Source organism: Bidens hawaiensis, unplaced genomic scaffold (genome assembly GCF_021521415.1).
Source record: "Bidens hawaiensis isolate Kalapana, Puna unplaced genomic scaffold, B.hawaiensis_p1.1 tig00003902_1, whole genome shotgun sequence".
Classification (NCBI taxonomy): domain Eukaryota; kingdom Viridiplantae; phylum Streptophyta; class Magnoliopsida; order Asterales; family Asteraceae; genus Bidens; species Bidens hawaiensis.
Window position 1 is genome coordinate 2257400 of NW_027491226.1, and position 9900 is coordinate 2267299.

At 35.6% G+C, this 9900-nt stretch overlaps 1 pseudogene across 1 annotated transcript; it reads right to left on the reverse strand.

The window, feature by feature from the left end:
- Positions 1 to 933: 933 nt before the first annotated feature.
- LOC143624625 (uncharacterized) lies at positions 934 to 7968 on the reverse strand (annotated as a pseudogene). Its single transcript, XR_013152148.1, has 8 exons — positions 7368 to 7968; positions 7141 to 7266; positions 6860 to 7051; positions 6112 to 6339; positions 4182 to 5310; positions 2918 to 3216; positions 2130 to 2568; positions 934 to 2052 (listed from the first exon to the last, which is right to left on the reverse strand). The product of XR_013152148.1 is annotated as an uncharacterized LOC143624625 (transcript).
- Positions 7969 to 9900: the final 1932 nt, after the last annotated feature.

Below are 9900 nucleotides of genomic sequence, written 5' to 3' on the forward strand. Positions count from 1 at the left end.
ACTTTTGTTTATGCTCATTCTATTATTCATAGTTATTAATTATTATAATCTGCTTTAACTTAAATTATCATAATTTTCTATTTTCTAACTCATATATATTGGCTCAGCCCATATTTATCCTCCCTTAACAAGTATTTATTGTTATTGGCATTGGACATTATGTATGTACATGATTGACATTGCTTGCAGACGGTCTACATTGTATGTATATGCATGCATTGACATTGTATGTATCGTAAATCATGTTTACATGGTATGAATGGACATCCGTCACTATACAAATGTATGCAATACAGATTGCTGACCAAAACAAAAATTACTACCCTAGACTCAAACCCGTTAATCCAATTTTTATAGGTCTGGATGGCCGGATGGTATTGATATTCAAGTCTCATACCCTCTTTAATGTCATAGACCATTAAAAATACCTACCATGATTCCCAAGTACTTTCTGACTATTTTTAATATTTATATAACTTAATTACCTCAAAAAAAACCAAATATCTACAAATTAGTAGAATGCTTCGACTCGAAATAAAATAAAAGGGAAACTTTGCGTGATTAGGGTAATCACATCAATTATCACCTAGCACATCCCATACCTGCAATTTGTTCTAAACCAATCTCATATTAATGCCCCGTATAGAGTTTCGGCCTCGCCATCCCTCATTATCAGTCCTGGCTTTGCCATCCCTAGTTATCAGTCCTAACCAGGATACAGAGCAATCAAAGACTGACACAGCCATTAATAATCTGGTTCTCAGGTTTCATCATTCAGTGCGTTCAAATTTTGGTTTTCGTCCAAGGCGGCACAGACCTAGCCGACCAGCCTATTTAACAAAGGCAACATCAAAACATACACATCAATCCACAACAAAAATACAGCAACCGACAAATCTTTATAGGATGACTGCTTTTCAAGTCTCATTCATACATCAAAACGTCAAAAATTACATGTCCTTGAATATATAAAAAATAAATAAATAAACTAAAAACCCAGTTCAGACATTAATTCTAAGTTTCTTGTGATTCAAACACACAGGAAAACATACATCATCATTCCATGGAAGCCTTCCCAACAAAATTTCTTGACGCTGTAGTTTCATGACTTGCTGCATCTTCAAGGGAATCACCCCCAAAAAGTTGTATACATGAAAAACATGAAATCTTAAACATAGACCATCTCAGAAACCGAACCCTACGCCCGTTGCTTTTTAAGATCAACAAAAGCTTTACCAATTTGATTTTCACATGTCAATTGAACTTCCGGTTCCAATAATTCAAGAAACTCTGTGGATAGTTTATAGGTGGTTAAATGAGAAAATGTCTTACCACAAAACTTTCTCACTTCAGCCCGTTTTGCTTGCTTTTCGGGCATATTTGTCACCAGCGCTTTAATCAAATTACCGAGACGAGAAAGATTAACACTAATCATCTCTTTTGCTTCATTACTGCCGTCCTCATTGACCAAAGCATATGGTTTTAGTATTTCCAATATTAAGTCGAGTGCTTCAACTTGCTTAAACTTTGATTTTGCACTAGCACATTTCTCAACAAGAAACCCGAAGAAATGCTGACCGACCCACGACCACCTCCTTAACATTTCTTTCAAGAATTGAGGTTTTTGTTGAGAGTTTTTATCATCAAAGTAACGCACCATTGCGGTTTTCAATATCTCAAACACCCTTTCCAGTTCAGCTTCAAGGAAGCATCTAGAATCAATCATCTTTAGAATCCAATAAGTCGAATTCTGGGCTAGATTAACAATCTTACGGTATCGCTGGAAAGAAGCAGACTGTTTCTTCTTAGATGGAGTGATTGCTAATTTCTTTTTCCTGAACGGTTTTGCTGCTAGTTTTAAATTCTTTTCCAAAATTGGTTCGAGAACTGATAACTGCACCGATTCTCCTTTCGGGTAGTGTTTTGTTTTAAATATCTCGTGCTCGATGATTTTACAAATACGGTCACCAAGCTGATCACTGCCTTCGGTTGTATGCGGGTTCACAAACGCCTGTGCAAGATTTGTGTATACTCTCAACACTTGTGGTTTACCTGCATTAGTTCTCATTCCTTTACAAATATGATATGGGCTTGATTAAAAAAATAAAAATTTAGCAATAAAAACTCGCCTCGGTTCTCATGAAGGTATATTTCCAATAATGAAAGAACACGAAGCTTGAAAAGAACAAGCTGAGAATGAGCGGTTTCACTGCCAGCTTGGTTTCGTTTTTCTTTAAAGATTTGAGCAAGATAAGAATCCATTCTGAACATGGCTTCATCATCCATTCCACCATCAGATTCATCAGAATCTGGATCTTCATTAGATTCTTTTCCTATGATTCCTCCTTCAGAATCTTCAGATTGTTCTATAAGATCACCATCACTATTATTTTCTCCAGTTTCTGCTTCATCAGATTCCTCTGCTTCTTCAATTTCCAAAAGATCATCATCATCGTCATCTTCACTGTCGGTCCCGTGATGTCTTGCTGGTTTCAGGTCTTTTTTTATAATCTTTAACATCCTTTGTAGACCGTTTTCTGTCACATCAGCACAGTAGTATTTGAAAACCTAGAAAAAAGACTAGAAACGATTAATGATACAAATTTGGCAACATTAAGGGGGTGTTACTCAGGTCATGTTCGCGAATTGGCAGTGCCAACACGAACAGGACCTGAAAATCGCATCAAACATGTAAACCCAAACAGTCAAACACGGCCCACAAATCCACAGGTGTTAAACACGACCTGTTTGACCCAAAAGTTTTTTATCAACCTGTGAACTCGCCGAGTTTACCGAAAGACGACTCGCTTAGCTAAACAGGTTCACAAGTTTGACCCAAACCCTGCATATTTCGTGTTAGGTTTGTGTCGCGTCAGAAACTCCCCTACATTTAGGGGTGCTTGTTTTTGAAAACTACCTGCTCAATGGCGAACCGCATAGGGGCTGAAGACTGAGGGAGCAAAGAGATGAGTGTATCAACAAAGACATCCATTAATACGGGTGCTTCATCATTATGATCATCTGGTTCATCATCTGGTTCATCATCTGAATCAAGCAGATCGGTTGACGGGAAGAACTTCTTGCAGCATATGGTTATTTCAGATACAGCTTCTGAGAATTCCCCTGGTCTGAGTAAGAGTTGTAGCAGCAGTTGGATGAGCAAGTACCTCAAAGCATGCAATTTGTTAGCATCCACACTCATCCACAGTTCCTTTCCTGCCATCAAGAAACATGCAATTTGCACAAATGAAAAAACCGAACCCAAATTCAAACCAAACGATTTCCAAAAACTCAAAAAATTAGAATTTCGGTTTTTTTGTTAGGTTTGAGCCCAAAACCCCCCATGCACACCCCTAAAAGGCAGTTGATTGAGACAATGTATTATTTCAGTGATGATTATTTATTATCATTATTTTCTAATAAGATGAATCAGTAAAGCTTTATGCATTATAGAATTCATTCAGGATGCTTTTGAGCTGTACAGATAGCTTCCAATACAGGACATATATAGTTGGAACTGTAATATTTCAGTAACAATTATTTACTTATTTATTTAGACTAAAATGATTTTAAGATATTTTACACATCACAGAATCCACTTTTGAGATGCTTTTGAACCGTTTCATTTTAAGTTAGTTTTGGATAATCATAGTATTAGATCAACTTAACTCTTACTAATTTACCATAGGGAAAATCTCATAGAATAGTATAACCAACTTTCAAAAGTGTTCCAATTAGGCCACTAATGCATATTTTCCCCAAATCGGGTCACTAAATTTTCAAATCAAGTCTCCCCAATTTTTTTGTGCGTCAAAAAAGGAAATGGAGGATAAGATGTGGGGGTTGGAATTTGCATATATGTAGTTAAATTTAATTAATTTAAAAAAACGTTAATTATATTAAAATTTAAAAATAAAAAATAAAATTCACGTCGCCACTCAGCGGCAACTTCAAAAAAAAAGATAAAAAGATTTCCTATGTGAAACAAAAAAGAAAAAGGCTAAAAACGCATGTTAAAACCTTTAATTTAATCAAACATGAAAGTTGAGTGACTTAATTGGAACACTTTTTAAAGTTGAGTGGCCTAATTAAAACACTTTTGAAAGTTGGTTACTATTCTATGAAGTTGCCCCTTAATTATCAGAATAAAGCATTTCTATGTAAAAGTGACAAAACTTTACCTCTATGGAAAGCAGAGTCTCCATTGCTTGCAACTTCTTAAACGCCTTTTCATCTTCATCACTCAATGACCTAAACAAAGAAACTGAAGGAATATTCCGTAGAATACTTAGAAACCGCATAAAATAAGAACCAAGGTCATTAGCTTCACTCCCACTTGCAACCGTGTGGGGCCCTTCCCCCTTTTGAGCATTTGCCAGCAATAACTCCAATTGCTCAATACACATCCCGCGAAGTGAACTTGAAGTAGCAGCTTTTGGCCATCTAAACTTCTCATCTAAGTCAAACGAGGTCACTTCGGTCCCAAGAGAAGACGAAAACAAACCCTGAACTGCTAAAAAACTTCAAGATTTCCTTTTGAACACAAAACTTTTCTTCGTTATCGAGTTTTGAATGTTTTAAAACACTCGGGATCGAGTCCACAACCCAAATTTTTAGAAAATCAGAAGTTCCACGTGGCTCAACCAAACCCTTTTCCTCGATTGACCCGATTTCTGAGTTATCATCAGTTGTCTGACTTTGATCCGATGGTTCTTCTGAAGCGGGATTAACATCAAGAAACATGTCGATTAAGTTTTGAATAAAAAGCATGCAGCCCGATTTGGTATCAAAACCCGACATCAAATCTTTAACAGTTTTAGTTCGTGTGATGCTATCGAATTTCCCGTTGCTGTGTTTCTGAAAAGCCATCGTAACCGCCACACGTCTACCGTCATCATGGCGGACCCACTCCAACAATTCTTTTAAAAAGTGTTCTGCAAATTTGTAGAGCCATGAATCTTTTGTGGAGAGTACATCCACTAGACATTGAATAATCTTAAAAGAGAAAAATTATGGGAATGCAAGATACGGGCAGTTTTTGGTAGAACAAGAAGTATAACATCAAGCGCCAAGTGTTTCCGATCATGTGATGATAAAAGAAGTGAACTTTTCAATAACAATTTCCCAGAAATTTTGAAGGTTTTTCTGAATATCTTCATCATGAGAGCTAGATTTGCGATTCTTTTTATGCTTTTTTGCAGAGGTTAACCCTGTTGCTGACTCAGCATCTTGTGTTGGAACATCAGGTAACAGAATGTTCACCAAAACTGGCCATAACCCGTGGACTCGAGGCTGACAAAATGTTGACTCCTGAAAAACAAAGAAAACTTACAAAACTAGGACTACCCTCCAGGTGGTAATATCAACAAATTCTTACAAATGGGTCGATTTGAGTTGTGTTCTAGGTCATACAGGTCAAACATGAAAGAGAACGGGCCAAATTAAGTATTAATAATGCATACAACCTCCGAAACTACTAACGATGCTTTTGTAATCATAAAACACAATATAAAGAACTATACATAAAATTACAAAAATAAAAAATAAAAATAAAAGTAAAGTCCCTGTGGATCAAATCAATACTAAAAATGACATTTTCAACTCAGAACAGTTATCCAACCCAAAAACATCTACACAAAACCAAAATAATAATAATAATAATAATAATAATAATATAAATAATACTAATAATAATAAGTGTTATTACACATATGGACTCTATGGTTTGCGCAATGTAACAGGTTTGGGTACTGATTGTCAAAAGTTACATGTTACGGGCATGCGGTTTTTGTTTGTAACAAGTTTTGGTGTTAACACGAACTGCTGTTTAGGAATGGCAATGGGTCAGGTTTTTGATGGGTTTTAGGTAATCCCAACCCCGTACCCAATTATAAAATGTTGTCCCAAACCCGGCCCAAAATTTGTCAGGTTTCGGTTAACAGAAGTCAGTGCTAATACCCAAACTTGTTACAAAATTAAAACAATGAAACCCAAAGATGCAACATTTCACATATAGTGCCCATACCTCAAGGACCATTTGTGTAATTAACTCTAATAATACTAACAATAAAAAACAAAAATAATAATAATAATAATAACATCAAAAATAACCTTAAAGCAATTTGCAAGAGAGGACAGATGGTCAGCAGAAAATAATGTGCTGGAACTGTATGCCTCGGGTAAGAGCTTCCCGAACAATTTATTGTCAGCAGCTACTTTTTCTCTAAGCTTAAGAGCTAAGAGTAATGCATCAGGATTTCCAGCTTCCACGGCTCCTTCAAACCATTCATGGAGACCAGGAGCTTATAGAACTTGCTTCAACACAACTTCAACAGGCAACTGCAATCCAAAAAAAAATCAGTTAATACATACTATTACAGTACTACCAAAATTATAACTGTCAACCAAAAGTAAGAAGTAAAAATTTTATAAGAATATAGAACTGAAGAAGAGAATTAGAGAACTATAAATGAATTGCTTTCAGATCCCATTTTCTAAGCTAGTCTGACAAGTTTTAAAATAGGATCAAAGGGTAAATACTAAATAAGCACTTTCAATTTTTTTGAAAAATAATAATAATTATTATCATCATTTAATCCACAAATTAAAATACCAAAGCTCCTTACAGTCCTAACAATTTAGGCAATTTGAAGGCGTTGATGAAACAAAATATCTTTTCTCCCAGGTGACGGTGGCACAAAATGCAAACCTTTTTATGGAAGTGTATAATCATTAATCAATTTATCACAAACTCACAATGAATAGTTCTACAACACTACCGTCTACCACATTATCAGTTATCATAATAATATGATTTATAGGATAAAAATGTTGTTCCATCCCTGATATACTTAAGTACCTTCTCACACAATTGATAGATAATCACAGCAGCAGGCTCCTGAAGGTACCGTTTCTTAGTAGCTAGCAAAATAACAGCACTGGTAAAATCTTTTACATGCCCAGATTCATAAGCGGTTTCTTGAACTAGTCTTCCTGATTGTGCGAGTGACCCGTACGCAAACAAACGACCTAAAAGACAATCTTTAATTTCCTGTGTGCCATAAAAAAAGATACAAATCCTTAGATAAACAACAAGTTAGCACATTCATACAAGCTACTTATTACTGGTTAATATCATACCTGACCCTTCATTGAAGAAAACACTTCCAATAAGTCAACAATCAGTTTCAGCACCGAGTCAACTGCAATATTCGGAACCGCACCAACCAACATATCCAATCCCAATGCAAATCCTTGCCTTGCACACTGCAAAAGGTTTGCGTTTTTTTTTTAACATTTTCATCATTCACAAACATTAATTCTTCAAAATCCAAGTAAACTAGACACATAATAAACAAAAATAATACCTCTCTAGATGAGGAAACACCGCGTATAAGCCTCCGAACCGCGTACCTAACAGACGGCGCACACTCATTCAACCCATCATTCTTCTCCGCTTCCAACTTCACCTCACCCTCAACACCTTCCTTATCCTCCAACAAATCATACGCCTTCTGAACCTCCTTCAACTCCGTCACCAGTCTCTCCGCCGCAGCCTCCCGAACCGCCACATCCGCCGACCCTAAATCCTTAAACACTCCTATATGAAACTCGGGCAAACCATTACTCAGCCTATTCCCATCCTCCTTCACTTCCACATTGGCTAACTTGGGCTTCACTTCATCATCACCGGAACTCGCACGGTGCTTTTCCTTATCCATGGCTTTCCGTTTCTTCTTCCGTTCCATCGGTTTAGAGCTCTTAGCTACCTCTCCATCGTCCTTCTTCTTCTTCTTCGAAAACTTATCGGAGCTTAAATTAAGCTCTCCGTCGTTCTTCTTCCCCTTTTTAACCTTTTTCCTCAATTCATCTGTATAAGTTTTGTGATTATCCAGTTCTACACTGTCGGAGCTTCGTTTCTTACTTCCCATGGATTCCGATTATACAGCAAATTGACGAAAATCTGAGTTGAATTAACAACAAAATAAATGAAAACAGAGCTAACTGTGATTAACAATGAATGAAGACTAGATTGAAATAGTACAGTACAGGTAAATGAAGTATTAGATTATTAGAGAATATGAACCTAATAGTAATGGTGAAGGCCGTTAGGGATTTGATAAACCCTAATAATTTCTGGTGTCTATGTATCGGCGATGATGCGTTAACTAAAACCTAGGTTTTCATTTTTCAACAATATAAAACTGCCATGTGAAATGAGTATGAGCACGAGCTTTTGAGCTCGGTATTGTTTACTTGCACAAGGCCTACAAGTAAGTTTGTTTAATAAAATGAGTATGAGCACGAGCTTCACTTTTTGAGCTCCAGTTGGCTCACGAAACTAAATAAGCTTGCCATGTATATAATTTTTATAATATATATATATATATTACTAATTAACTAGAGTAAGTATTTTATAAAAAGTAAAATAGTGCAATTATAATTACTATATTTCAAAATTTATAGTGTAATAATAATTACTTTTGTGTTAACATAATTACTCTAATTATTTGTACACTTCTCAGGATAAAAGTTATTTGTATTTGATCAAACCTCTATATATATATATATATATATATATATATATATATATATATATATATAGGTGGGTTATTGTACAATAATAGTTTATCGTACATTACGTGCGCGACCTTCCAGAACGTTAGATTACAAAACATGTGATGGCAGATTCGTAAATAGCGCAAAACTAATTCGTGATTCAAATTCATTAATTACAAATCAATTTTGATCCAAATTCCGAACTCCTATCTCCATCTCGTCCAATTTTTAAACCCTAATAAGATCTTAAAGTATGAAATCTCAAAAGTTAAAAATCAAAATCAAAATAGAATATCGCAAAACATCAATAGCCTTCAAATTGATCAAAAATTGATGATTTAATCAATCGAATTGATGTGCAGGAGGCTTTAGAATCATTAATCGATTATGAAATTGCAGAACAATACACTCAATTGAGCTCCGATTAGAATTCAAAATATTATGTTTAAGCGTTCTGAACAAAACTGAAATGTTCCTTTCAAAAATTAAAACGTTCATAACAAAAAGCGAAGAAGTTCAGCACAAAAATCTAGAAAGTTCAGTACAAAAAAATTTTTGAAGAAAAACTAAGAAGTTTAGAACAAAGTCTAAGAAGTTCAAAACAAAAAAAATAGAAGAAAATGCTTAAGAAGTTCAGGCTTAAATCTTATACATACATGGTTAAACCTTTAAACGTTCAGGCAAAAAAACTGTCACACCCCGACTAGCACAATGCGGAAGCGTAAAACTGGAATGTAATAGACACCTCTTGTATCAACACATTGTTTATAAAGAAACATTACAAACTAATTTACAATATATTACATTTCTTTGTTCTATCATTGTTTTACAGTCTAGGTGGTACAAACAAAACTAGTTCATTAATTATACAATCTTACTACTAACACCCTTGCTTCTATTCACATAGCATCGACCACACACTTCAGGCAAGTAACAGATCACCAAATTACTCCGATTTAGGTACACCTGAAAAGCAGTTTAAAACGGGTCAACTACTAGAGTTTGTGAGTTTCACGAGTTTCAAGAAAACAGTAATGAGTATTCACAAGTTAACACTTGTAATCATGAAATAAGTATGTATGTATGTAAATGATGTAATTATGCTAAGCTACAGTGAAGCCTTGACTGTATGTGCTGCGTGCATCCATTTCCCATGCTCAATCAACCACTGTGGCTCCCCTTCCGCCCACAACATGCTCCGGTAGCTATGTCTAACACTACATAGCCTGTTTGCATAAATATGGTCATGTGCAAACGGCGCTATGTGACACGGCAACCAGGCCAATTCCGTTTGGGTTTGTCAAACCAATAGTACTATTCACAAGCCACTGGCTCGAAGTT